A 5,876-nucleotide genomic window follows, 5' to 3' on the forward strand; every position below is an offset into this window, starting at 1 on the left:
TGAGAGTGTTGTGCATATAACAATCAAATGATCAAAACTAAAATCTGGAAGGATAGTGCATTCACATGAGACATCTAAAGAATAAAACAGAAAGAAAAGGAAGTACATTTACAGTTTAGAAATAAAAATTGTGAATCTACTAAAACATCATGAAAAAAATCCCAAAGGTAGTACATCTAAAATTTGCCAAGAATGAACTTCTGCCCTCCTGCTCAGCTGTGTCCTGACATCTTCTGGCAAATGGCATCTTCTCTTTCTCAACACTTAGGAGAGCTCTGTGAAGTGCTGGTCATTACCTCTGGGATAAAAGTGAGAGCAACTGCCCTGACATTTATCCATTATCATCCCCAGGCTTAATATTAGCTCTTCCACAGAAGCAATGTTTGCTATATTCATGAAGCAAGATTTCAAATAAAGCACTACTAATTTTTTCTATTGAGCAAAACCCACTAAACACATCAAAGCAGTTGAAATCTACTTAAGAGCATCAGGAAAACAGCCATTTAAGTACATTCTAACTGTAGGTTCTGCTGGAAAGGAAAATCTCTTGCATTGATGTTCATGTGTCAGTTTTTCTGAAAATATGAATATAGTTTGGAGAAGCAGATTTCTCTCCACCTGAAGAGACCCTCTTAGTGTTTGAAATGTACCCACTTTCTACCTATCTCACCTGCTATAGCCTCTCCTTCCCCAAATCTCATTCTGGTTTCTCAAACCATTAGAAATCACTGGAGAATATTTACATATTAGTTTTCAATACTGAGCTGTGTCTAAGTCATATTCAACATGCCAGTGCAAAGGCAGCTCCTTACTGTTTCCTGTCAACCACAGCAAAGCTCCAATTCACTTCTGGAGTGAGCAGAATCCACACAAACACTTCACTTCTGGAGTGAGCAGAATCCAGACAACCACTTGCCTGTTGGTACAGCAGGTCCTGCACGAGCTGCTGAACTGTGTCTCACCTGTTCTTGAGTATTCAGGGGTGCTCTGGCAACTTCAGATAAACAGCCTTGGTCACTTATGTGAAAGCACGACATGGCAACAATGCTGTTATTTACTAATGTTGACCCATCCTGTCCTAAATTTAAGCTTTAATTAATTTGAGGTCTTAACGGCAAACACATGTCAATACGATGCATTAATGTGCACACGACACAAAAGATGTAGAAAGCCAGAATTCATCTCCCGAAGTGGTTAATACTTTAAATCCAACCTAACTGAATATCCGCTTAGCTTCCCAAATGTTCAGCATTGCCTTATAATCATTACTGCAGTATTCTCTGCTTTACTCTGTTCTCTCTCGTGCTGTGCTGCTGATAATGACAAGTGAACAGAAACCCATACTCTGAGCACAGCTTACTACCAATTACCTGAAAATTAATTGCTTCTAGAGATGAAATTTCTTTGGGAAAGTGTGATCAGCTTTCATTTGGTCATTTTTTTTGAGTTACACAAGCATTAAAAAAGTCCTATCACCATAATTACAAATTCTTCCAGTATGGTAGAAGAAATGACTGGAAATAAAGAAGCTGCAATCTAAAAATACATATAGTGCAGGCATTTCAGAAGGGACTGCTGATTTGGAGTGCCTTACTGTGTATACTTCAAGGGCCCAGCTTTTCAAAAGCTGTTGAGTTTGTATAAACAGTTCCCTTCCAGATGTCTCCATTGTGTATATCTTCTCTCTCCTCTCAGATTTAGTATTGGCTCAATTAGGAACGAACTGAAGAACTCTGATAGATAGAGTTGCTTATGAGACTGGAGCAGGAATTCCTGATGCCAGATGATTTTAGCCAGAGGTGACATCCCTAGATTTTCATCTCCAAGTGGACAGTTGAAAACACTTCAGGCAACTAAGCAAAATTTAAGTGGAAAACTTAGGCACCACTGGGAGTTGGGAGGTATGGAAAGCAGCCTAAATTCCTTTTGTGCACTTTAGATGCCTGAATACTTAACTGCCATTCTGGTGGGAAATGGACTTTAAATCATATTAAATCCAAGTGTACTTTAATTTGTATTTTCCTGATGCCTTGCACGCTTTTCGGAATGAAAACTAAATGAAATTACATACTGCCAGAAGCAGATAAGCATGTGTGTATGCTTTACACATCTGTACCTTCCAAAAAGGTTATAAAGTTTAAACAAATAAATAAATAAATAAATAAGAAGAAATGCAATGTTATACTGTTTTACTGAGCATAATTAAGGAAAACCAGTTTTGTCTCTTTTCCACTGAAAAATCAATTCTACTTCTTTACAGAAGAGTCTTCCAATACAAAAATCACATGATGCTGGGAAATAGGTCATGTTGCTTAGTGAAGAACAAAACCTCATGCAATACAAACACACAATACACATTTTGCTGTAACTAAAGATCCCAACACTTTCTCTCAAAATTGCATTTATCTTTGGATGCCCTGTGGTAAATTTAAGTTTGGTTCTCCTCACAAGGCACTTAGAGCTGAACAAAACACTCTTGATTTATACTGAAATTGCATATTTTTCCATGTAGTCTAAAGGCTGCATTTTGTACCTCTTTTTAAGGAAAAAAGTACCCGTTAATATTAGTTGGAAGTTTTCTGTACTTGGAAAGCAGAATCACTGTCCTATACATAATTGAATCTGAAGAAATTCTGGAGAAATGCTACTTTGGTTTAACCCCTCTTAGCAGTTTGTATTCACTGCTTCTCTTAGCAGTTTATTTTCAACCTCAGAAGCCCAAACAAGACTTGCTGTCCTTGCCAAGCCTGTTTCCCACTGATAACTCAGGCAGGGCAGTGAGTGTAAACATCTATACTTTAGATGTTGAGTGTGAAATGAATCCAGCACATGCTGTGCTGTGTGGCTGCAGAAGTGTGAGTCTGGAAGGGACCCTGGAGACTCCTTAGTCCAGTGCTCTTTTATCAGGTCCAAGGGCTACATAACCACTTAGATAAAATTAAGGGACCTTGTAATGCTCTCACAATGGTTTTCATTTACAAAGATAAAGGCTTAGGTGCAGCTCGATTACTTCTTTTCTTGGTTTCCTTTAATGAATTTATTTTCTTGCTTGCATGTATGGAAAGACGTGTTTGATCCTGAGTTTTAGTGTCCTATTCTATCAGCTGCTTTCTGAAGGATTATGAGTTGTGCACGGTATCCAGACCACAGTGGGAAAAAGTTCACCTTTAGAAGTCACCTATACAAAGAATAATGGGATATTGAAACCCTACTAAACATATATGATAAAGGAAATAGAATCATAGAATATGCTGAGTTGGAAGGAACCCATCAGGATCATTGAGTCCAACTCCTGGCCCTGCACAGGACACCCCAAGAATCCCACCATGTGCCTGAGAGTGTCATCCAAATGCTTCTTGAAGCAGAGTTGAGTTTACTGGGGATTCTTAATTCTGAATTTTCTGATAGTCACTATAGATGTAGGAAAACGATTTGACATTATTTGAGTCTTTAAAGTAATTCTGGAAGCTTAGTCCATTGATTTTCCTTTGTATTGCTGAAATGGTTGATGTGGGACAAAATGTGAATGCAAATGAGGTCCCTCAGCTTTGGAATGCATTAGGAGAGCTTCTCTGTCAGCTGCAGTACCTGGCTTTCTATCTCTTGCAGCACACACACAGCACTCAGTTTTGCAGGCAGTGCCTCCAGATTTACAACTGCATGTTGACAAACCAACGTACCTATTTCATGTGCTGCTCCAGCAAAAACTTACCCACTCACCCATCATTGCTTCTCTTGGCCAGAGCTGCTGGCAGGCTGCCCTGTTATGTATACACATGTAAACCACAAAAAGATAAAAGACTGCAGCGTGCCAGATCCCTAACATAGATGAAAAGTTGATTTCTTACCTCTGTGTGGAAGAAGTTGCTTTTTCCCGGTTTCTGAAGCATTTGAAGCTGAGTGAGCTGCTGTTACATGGAAAGGGATTTGCTTTCCCACTGTGGTTTTGATGCCTTTAAAAATGATTTTCTGGAGTAATCCATAGCTTTGCCAGCCTGAAACTCAATAAACATGGTTTTAAAAGGACAAAGATTTAGTGGTACTGCAGTCTGTGCCATATATCTCTGTTGATTTATTATTGTAAGACTGAGGCCAGAGATGATCGTCCAATATTATGTCATCATTGTACACAGTCCCTGATTTATGGAGCTGACTCCTTGTTTTCTCAGATGTGGTTTGGTGACACTAATGGAGCCAGACTGGAGTTATGACAATATACTCAAGAGGAAAACCAGACCCTATTTGTGCCATCAATTAATGTCGTAGGCTAAAGCCACTAGATAAGCCCCCAAACTCAGGTGGGAACTCCTCTGCAGGTTGCAACAACATTTCTGTATTCAGGCTTATTTGAAAGGTTTTGTGGTCTTTCTGTATGTGTTAATTGTTGCAAATGAGTAACTTTCCCAAGACAATGAAATGAAAATTGGATGTCACACTATCTGTTTGGTCTGTACATCTGTTACTGATGTTCTGGTTTGCATAATACCAGTGAATTTCTGTGCAGTTTAGAATACATACCATAGTTTACTGCAGATATCAATGTAATTGTCACATTTCTGAGGCCAAGTGGAGAAGACAAAGGAACCTGTGGACATCCCTTCCCACAAGAGCATGAAAAGAATTTATAGTTCACGCGGCCTTAGAAATCCCATAGCTGTTGAATCACTGCTTCAAAATCTACATTAACAAAATGCAAGTTCTGAGAAACACCAGTTCCACAGTCATGTTGCAGTCCAGATTTGCCAGAGATGGAAATAATAGTAGGGTATGGCAGATTTGGTCTCATCAGCAGTGCTTTAGCTTATCTGCAGAAGAAATGTTTGGATGTATTTGTGTCAGAAGAGAAAAGCAGCAATTACTGATGGGGAGTCTCTGAGGCAGATGCAAGTGCATCATCATAGGAAGCAGACTGTCTCTGCTCTCAGTCAAAAAGCAAAAAACAAGAAACAACCATATTTCAAAGAACCTGGAATTCATGAATTGCTGGTAAGTGTAATACGCAGTATTTGAATGCCCAGGTAAAGGACTCTGCTGCAAAGAAAATGGACAAGCTTCGGTAGGGAGATGGGGGTGCAAAAGCCTGTTATCATTGCTCCCATATCTTCACTGGGAATGAAGATATCACTAAAGCAAACTAAGTGTGGGTCTCTCAGTCTGGAGTTTAGATTAGAAAGCTCTCCTTATTGCAAATGTTTTCTGGTTAGAAATTGGATGTTCATTAATTCACGTGGAAGAACTGGGACTGACTTCACTGGGAGACTTACATTTGTATGAAATCATATAAAGAGGTCAGTATTTGGAGGATTCATGGAAGAAACCTTCCCATTGTAAAGCAGAGAGGAACTACTGAACCTCCTTGTCAAGAAAAAAAAAAGAAAGCAAATGTAGATAACTTGTTTCTAAAATACTTGCTATAGATAATCTCCTGGTAAAGACATAATTAATAATTAATATTTCAGAACTCAACCCAAGCAAATCCAAAGAAACACAGAGGCAATAGAATTTGAGCAGAGCAACTTCATGGCTAAGAGTTGACGTCCCTAGTAACACCATGTCAATCATCATGTGAGAAAGGACAGACAGAAGGGAACAGAAGGCCAGCTGAAACCATCCCAGGAAATTGCTCTGCAATGCAAACTGAATCAAATAAAAGGGATGAGTGGATATGTGCAGATCTTCCAGAAGATCTCTGTGTATTAACACTCAGGAAGGGATGCTGGAACTTGCAGATTTGACATGGCATTTTGATATTTGCCAGGAGATACCAATAAAGGCACTGCAAGAAGCAAAATACATTTCTCTTCTGTTACACATCTGCAAGGCACACAGTTAAAGAACAGAGACCTTTTTTGTATAGCCCTATTTATAAGTCAGGA

This window comes from Pithys albifrons, chromosome 1 (genome assembly GCF_047495875.1).
Source record: "Pithys albifrons albifrons isolate INPA30051 chromosome 1, PitAlb_v1, whole genome shotgun sequence".
NCBI lineage: Eukaryota > Metazoa > Chordata > Aves > Passeriformes > Thamnophilidae > Pithys > Pithys albifrons.